Raw genomic sequence first — 8,360 nt, 5'->3', positions numbered from 1 at the left:
GCAAGGATATATAAACTAACACAAGGGTAAACAATATGAAACAAGATAGAGGATGATATGAATAATGAGACAATGACGATATGAGCAATGGGCACAAATATAAATGAACGCAAAAGCACACTCAAACACAATCAAATAATCACGGAGTTTGGACCTTCCGTCCTACGTCTCCGTTCCCCTCTCCTGGGGAGAAATCCACTATCACAACCGGGTTTTCTACGCTCACCCGAATAACGTTTACACCTCACAGTGTCGGTTTTCAACGCTCACCGATCAACGTCACTCCTCATAATCGGTTTTCCAGTTCACCGAAAACTTCACAACACACTCGGTTTTCTAGCTCACCGAAAACCTTACAACACTCACAATGTAACAAATATAAATTCGTTCTCTACAATAGATGAGAACTCAATTAAGCACAACTCAATGTTACAATCTCTCACAACCCTAATATAGTATGTATGCAAATACAATAAGCTCAAGTGGGTGTGTGTAACAATGAGATAATATAATCAAATCTAAACTCAATATAAAAACTAGCTTTAAAGAATGATAATCAAATAACTAAGAAAATGTAAGGCTAGATAGAGTTTAGAAAACTTCTCCAATAGATGACAAGATGAAGAGATGGAGATTAAAGCCCAAACAAGAAGGTGATCTCCTCCACTTGTGAAAACTTCTTCATAAACCAAACACTCAAATGCTTAAAATCTTATAAACACACTTAAACCAACTTAAATCATTGATTAAAACTCTTTAAAACATTTCTTGCTATTTGAGATAGAAGGGGGTTTGGGGTTTATATAGGAAGAGGAAACAACAGCAAAAACCCCAAACAGATGATAAAAAAACCCTAGCCAATGGTAACAAAAATAGCCGTTGGAAACAACAGCAAAAACCCCAAACAGATGATAAAAAAACCCTAGCCAATGGTAACAAAAATAGCCGTTGGAAAGAATCTGATAGAGCGGCGATCGACCGAAAAAATTCGCGGTCGACCGCGATCCAGATCCCAAACTGAGAAAACGAGCAGATACTTCTTCGGTCGACCGGTGCAGTCGACTATGGGAAGTCTCGAGCTCTCGGTCGACCACGGCGGTCGACCGACAAACTCTCTACTGTCCACTGACGAAGGAACACAGGTGCGGTCGATCGGTGCGGTCGATCGGTGCGGTCTGCTAGTCCAAAACATGAAAATATGAGATACTTGAATTTTGATGTTTTGACATAAACCAACTTTTGAAACTTTGTGAAATGTTTTTGTAGACTTAGTAAAACATGTATAAACTGATATTGAAGTCTATAAACTAAGAATACAATATTTTCACAAAATTGCATATTCTATGCAATATATACTAAAACACAATAATAAATATGAAACATGTGATTTCATATTTATAAACATGAAAACTCAAAAACTATGTATGTATATATATAACTATATATATGCATAGAAACCAAAACTTGTGTGTATATATATAACTATATATATATACGAAGAAACCAATAAATGTGTGTGTATAGATAATTGAGCTTAGAGTACTTAACACACATAATATAAATCCTAAAGTAAATTACCCAAGCTAGATCTTGATCTTCAATAAGCTCGACTTGGTACACATGCGGATGAAGCTGAACTTGGATCTTGAACTAGAATTGCATAAGCTTCGCCGATATTCCGCCAACCTCCTTTGGATATGATCATTGAGGCTCGATTCCATCTATCCTCCAACTCGTTGTTTGCCTAGAATAAATATGAAAACACAAACACTAGACAAACAACATTAGAAGTAAATTGTTTGTTAAACATCATCAAAACAAGAAGGCTAACAAAACTGACGGTAGTGCGGATAACAAGTAGCCCGAAGAATCCGAATCTGAATTATTGTCACTAGCCTTGACAACATTCAACTCTGAAGCTTGAATAGCTTTCCACTTATTCTTTCCGGCTCGATCAACCAACTTTGGGCATTTGGCTTTCCAATGTCCATCTTTTTTACAAAAGGCACACTGATTCCTATAAACTCCAAGATGTGCCCCTCTAGACTGCGACCTCCTACCACGGTTTGGACTCTTTGCTCTTGTGACCAATGCCCCTACTACCGGCTCAACTGAAATCTTCTTATCCTTCTTTCGAAACTGATAATTCACAAGTGCAGCAATGACCTCACTATAAGAAAGAGATGTCTTACCATTAATAAAAGTAAGAACGAATGTCTCATACTCCTCGTCAGGTAAGGAACTCAACAACAACAACGCCTTGACCTCTTCTTCAATCATCACATCTACATTCACCAAATCCGTAAGAAGCTTTGTGTAGTGGTTTGTGTGATCACCAATGGAGGTCCCCTTCTTCAATTAGAAGCGATAAAGCCTCCTCTTCAAATACAAGCGGTTCTCTACACTCTTGGTCAAGTACTTGCCCTCTAGGATCTCCCAAATCTTCTTAGCTGAAGTCTCATTGATCACATCATATTTTAAATCTTGAGTCAAACAAGATCTAATTACACCCCACGCTATTATATTCATCTTTTTCCAAACCTTATCCTTAATGTCGTCCGGTTTCTCGTTTAACTCCAAAGTATCTTCCAAATTTTACGCATTGAGCGCATCCAAGATTTTACATCTCCAAAGACCAAAATTATTTGTTCCATTAAACTTCTCCACATCTATCTTTATAAAGTAGATATTCAAACTTTGGACGGTCTTCACGCCAAAAGTACCCTCCACAACTCCTTCTTTCCCGACCATCTTACTCAAAACACCAAAACAAATGCGAAACAAATAAAGAATAGATCCAAAACTAAAAAGATAGAGTCTTTACCAAAAAGATCCCACCTTTATCACCAAACGAAGCCCTAGGCAAGCCTCCAAAATGACCTACTCCTCCAAATAGCCCAAGCGTAGCCTGAGCTCTGATACCACTTGTTGAGCACTACGGAAGCCAAACAATTAAACCAACGTGCTACGAGAAATCAAACCAAACAAACGTCAAGAGAAGGCCAAACGAACCAAATTAATGCCACAAACACAAACAACCAATTTTAACGTGGTTTGACAAGTTGCCTACGTCCACGGGGGGTTTTTCACTAATAGAGAAGAAGAGTACAAATTGAGATTACTGTTGGCCTTCTTGTTTTGATGATGTTTAATAAACAATTTACTTCTAATGTTGTTTGTCTAGTATTTGTGTTTTCTTATTTATTATAGACAAATAATGTTGTTGGAGGTTGGATGGAATTGCGCTTCAACGATCATATCCAAAGGAGGTTGGCGGAATGTCGGGTTGAAGCTTATACAATTCAAGTTAAAGATCAAGTTCAAGCTTCATCCGCAACGTGTACCAAGTTGAGCTACAATGAAGATCAAGATCATTGCTTGGGTAATTTAGTTTAGGTGTTATATTATGTGTGTTAAGTACGTTAAGCTCAATATCTATACACACACACTTATTGGTTTCCTTGTATATATATGTAGTCACATATATATACAACACAAGTTTTGGTTTTCATGTTTATAAATATGAGATTACATATTTCATATTTATTATTGTGATTTGGTTTACTACTTAGATATGAAACAAATATACTTTCATATACATACTCCTATGTTTCATTCTCTAATGTATTTGTGAAAATATCATATTCTTAGTTTTTAGACTTAACAATATTCATATACATATTTTATTAAGTCTACATAATCATTGTGCAAAGTTTCAAAACATGGTTTAGCCTCAGTGTCAAAATTCATATGTTTGCATTTTTGTGTTTTCGACTATTTTGTAAAATGATGATATTTTTCAATTGGGAGGTCTTTTCTGATAACCAAACACTGTAGCATGTTTATTATCATGTTTACAATCATTCCCCAAAGTTTTATATTTTTTGGAATTTATTTGATATTTTTAAACAGCGTTTTAAAATCAGCAAATCAGATTTTCATGTATCAGATTTTGGTCGACCGCACCGGTCGACCGCTCATATGTTCTTTCGTCAATATACAGCAGAGAGTTGGTCGGTCGACCGCCACGGTCGACCGAGAGCTTGATTTTTCCATCGGTCGACCGGTGCGGTCGACCGACGCTTGTCCAGAACAGTTCTTCGCCCTTTTTATTCCTCGCGTCGAGACGCGGCACCGGTCGACCGCCGATAATGACGCGTTGGACTCCAACGGCTATTTTTTGAGCTGATTTTCTGGGCTGTTTTTGTCATTTGCTTGGGGTTTTGCTGAGTTTTTGAGTGGGTATAATACCCTATTGCGCTCTCTTTCAAGTTAAGAAAAAGAAGTTTTTAACAAGGGTTTTAAAAAGGTTTAAGCTTGTTTAAGCTTGTTTAAGGGTTTGGTTTAAGCAGTTTTAGCTTTCACAAGTGGAGAAGATTATCTTCTTGTTTGGGCCTCAAATCTCCATCTCTCCATCTTGATCTAGAGAAGTTTTTCTAAACTCAACTCTAGCTTCTATTTATAATTATTTGTTAATTATTATTTCTATTAAAGCTAGTTTTATATTGAGTTTAGATTTGATTTTATTTACTCATTGTTACACACACCCACTTAAGCTTATTGTATTTACATACATAGTATATTAGGGTTGTGAGAGATTGTAACATTGAGTTGTGTTTAATTGAGTTCTCCCATTGTATGAGAGGACAAATCATTTATTGTTACATTGTGAGATTGTAAGGTTTTCGGTGAGCTAGAAAACCGAGTGTGTTGTGAAGTTTTCGGTGAACTAGAAAACCGAGTGTGAGGAGTGAACGTTGTTCGGTGAGCATTAAAAACCGACACTGTGAGGTGTAAACGTTATTCGGGTGAACGTAGAAAACCCGGTTGTGATAGTGAATTTCTCCCCGGGAGTGGGGAGCGGAGACGTAGGACGGAAGGTCCGAACTCCGTGATCATATCTTGTGTTTGAGTGTGCTTTGGCATTTATTTATACTTGTGTTTATATTTCTTGTCACCTTTGTCATTAGCTCATTATTTATATGATCCACTATCTAGTTCATATTGTTTACCCTTGTGTTAGTTTTATATCCTTGCACATACATTGTCTATACCTCTTTGTTAGGATATATCTTATTGTTTATATATCCTTGCATATATTTCTATCATATAGGATATATCTCATTGTTCATATTGCTTATCCTAGCTTATATTCTTGTTGTATTTCATACTTGCTAGGATAACTTATTAATTAAGTTTTAAATTGGCATTTAATCGGATTAGATTAGCATAAGACCCTAATCACCCCCCCCCTCTGGGGTCTAACAATTGGTATCAGAGCTTGGTGCTCTTTGATTTAAGGTCTAATCGCCTTGAGTTAAAGATCCAAGTTAGCTTATTGTGCTAATCTAATTTTGAACTTTATTTGTATCTTGCTTGCGTTTTATATTATGGATATGCATGGTTTATTATGGAAATTCATAGAAGCGCATCAAGGAGACTTGGAGGCGATCCGACAAGCTTTGGAGGATCCCGCTTCAAGTTCATGTGGAGCATCATGCACACGGCCACTAGGCGATAGCCCTAGTGAGGTTTGCGAGTTCGAACCCGATAATGATTTATCTAGTGATGAACTTGCTTGTGCTAGTGAAAAATTATTGCATGCCTTTAACAAATTGCAAAATGATTTTAATGATTTAAAAAGCAAGCATGATGTTTTAAAATCCGATCATGAGAAGCTAGCTTCCAATTTTGATATCATTTCCAAAGAAAATGTTGCTCTTAAAGAAAGTAATGATATGTTAAAATTGGAAAATGAGAAATTATCATCATCCATTTCTAGCTTATCTCATGCTAAGATTGATGCCATGTTAGAAGTAGAGAACATAAAGAATGATACAGCTTCTTTTATAAATAACTATTTATGTTCTACTTCTAAAAATGCATATGTGCCTAAAAATGAAGATTTGAATCTTATGAAAAATAGTATTTCATCTTTAGATTCAACTTTGAAAATATGCATTAATAATCATAAGAGGCTTATGGACATGTGTGCCAAGACTAAGTCAAAATCATCCACTCATTATGCACACATGTATAGCAAAACTTATAAGTGTTCTATTTGCGGCCGTCAAGGTCATTTAGCTAAGTTTTGTTATGATGCACACAAACATAAGAATTCTAATGTTCCTTGTGCATCTCATATAGCTTCTTCATCTTGTACACTTACACATTCACATGCTCATTCTCACAAAGTTCATCATAAGCATGCTAGTGTGTTCAAGTGTGATTATTGTGGTCGTTTTGGTCATTTGGCCAAATATTGCTTTGATTTGAAAAGAAAATCTCATTTGACAAATGCTTCCAATAGACCACATGTTTTTAAATGTGATGTTTGTGGTAGGTTTGGACATCTTGCTAAATTTTGTTTTGATATACAAAAAGCTTCTAAATTGCAATATGTTCCAAATAGACCATTGTTTAAGAATGTTTCTCATTTGCAAAATAATTTTAAAAGAAAATCTTTATTTGCAAATGATTCCCGTGCACGAGCTAATGGTCCACAAAAACAAATGGATCTCTTTCATTGCACAAATTGCAATCGGAAGGGTCATTTGAATGAATATTGTTTTGACCATGTTAGTGCACCATATGTGCCTAAGAGGGTTCATAACCCTAGGGCCTTGAGCTTAAATGATAGGGGTCATGTCCCTAAATCTTTTGGTACCAAGAGTTCTTGGGTACCAAAACAAATTTGATTTTCAAACTAAGAATTTTAATGTTTTTATCCTTCTTTATCTTGGTTTTGAAAATTATGCTTTGAAATCTTTTTATATGAAAACAATTTATAATTGATAAAATCTTTTGTTTTCATGATTATTTGTTTTGTTTTGATGAGAGGTTTGTACTTATATAACCCTCCGGATTTATTGGGTGTTGATTCCCAAATCATGTTTACCGGATGCTAAAATGTTCACATGGGTTAATACTAGCTCAAGAGCTAGATATAGTTGCCTCTCTTGATCTTTGAAAATCAATGATGAATTGGTTTTATGATTTAAACTTTGATTTATGATTTCAATTGGTTGATTTGTTTTCATTTGAAATTTTTTTTACATGATTCTCATGTTTCTCTTCTTTTGATTTCATAAATCTATTTTATACAATGGCTTTTATGATATGAGACAATATGTTCATCTTGATATATTTATATATGTTCTCATTATCTCTTGAATGTGAGTGATTTTTGGCATATTATTTATGCTTGCACATATGTTTGCCATGATCTTTTATTGCTTATATTTCATATGGCTTTTGGATAGAGGGAGTTATTCCATATATTTGCTTTGTACTCACCCATGCTTATTGATAGGGGGAGCTTTCGCTCTCTTCATACCTTTGTCCCAGGAATTAGTTGAAGGGTTGCCCGAGTAATACCGCCTTTTGTCTCGACTATGCGAGATATCGGCCGAACAATTGGTCAAGCTGAGGCATGGAGTATTTTGATTTTGACTTAGCTGTATAAACTGTTGGCCTTCTTGTTTTGATGATGTTTAACAAACAATTTACCACTAATGTTGTTTGTCTAGTATTTGTGTTTTCTTATTTATTATAGACAAATAATGTTGTTGGAGGTTGGATGGAATTGCGCTTTAACGATCATATCTAAAGGAGGTTGGCGGAATGTCGGGTTGAAGCTTATACAATTCAAGTTAAAGATCAAGTTCAATCTTCATCCGCAACGTGTACCAAGTTGAGCTACAATGAAGATCAAGATCATTGCTTGGGTAATTTAGTTTAGGTGTTATATTATGTGTGTTAAGTACGTTAAGCTCAATATCTATACACACACACTTATTGGTTTCCTTGTATATATATGTAGTCACATATATATACAACACAAGTTTTGGTTTTCATGTTTATAAATATGAGATTACATATTTTATATTTATTATTGTGATTTGGTTTACTACTTAGATATGAAACAAATATATTTTCATATACATACTCCTATGTTTCATTCTCTAATGTATTTGTGAAAATATCATATTCTTAGTTTTTAGACTTAACAATATTCATATACATATTTTTTTAAGTCTACATAATCATTGTGCAAAGTTTCAAAACATGGTTTAGCCTAAGTGTCAAAATTCATATGTTTGCATTTTCGTGTTTTCGACTATTTTGTAAAATGATGATATTTTTCAATTGGGAGGTCTTTTCTGATAACCAAACATTGTAGCATGTTTATTATCATGTTTACAATCATTTCCCAAAGTTTTACATTTTTTTGGAATTTATTTGATATTTTTAAACAGCGTTTTAAAATCAGCAAATTAGAATTTCATGTATCAGATTTCGGTCGACCGCTCATATGTTCTTTCGTCAGTATACAGTAGACAGTTGGTCGGTCGACCGTA

The sequence above is a fragment of the Asparagus officinalis genome, chromosome 3 (genome assembly GCF_001876935.1).
Source record: "Asparagus officinalis chromosome 3, Aspof.V1, whole genome shotgun sequence".
NCBI lineage: Eukaryota > Viridiplantae > Streptophyta > Magnoliopsida > Asparagales > Asparagaceae > Asparagus > Asparagus officinalis.
This window is presented reverse-complemented; position numbering follows the sequence as displayed.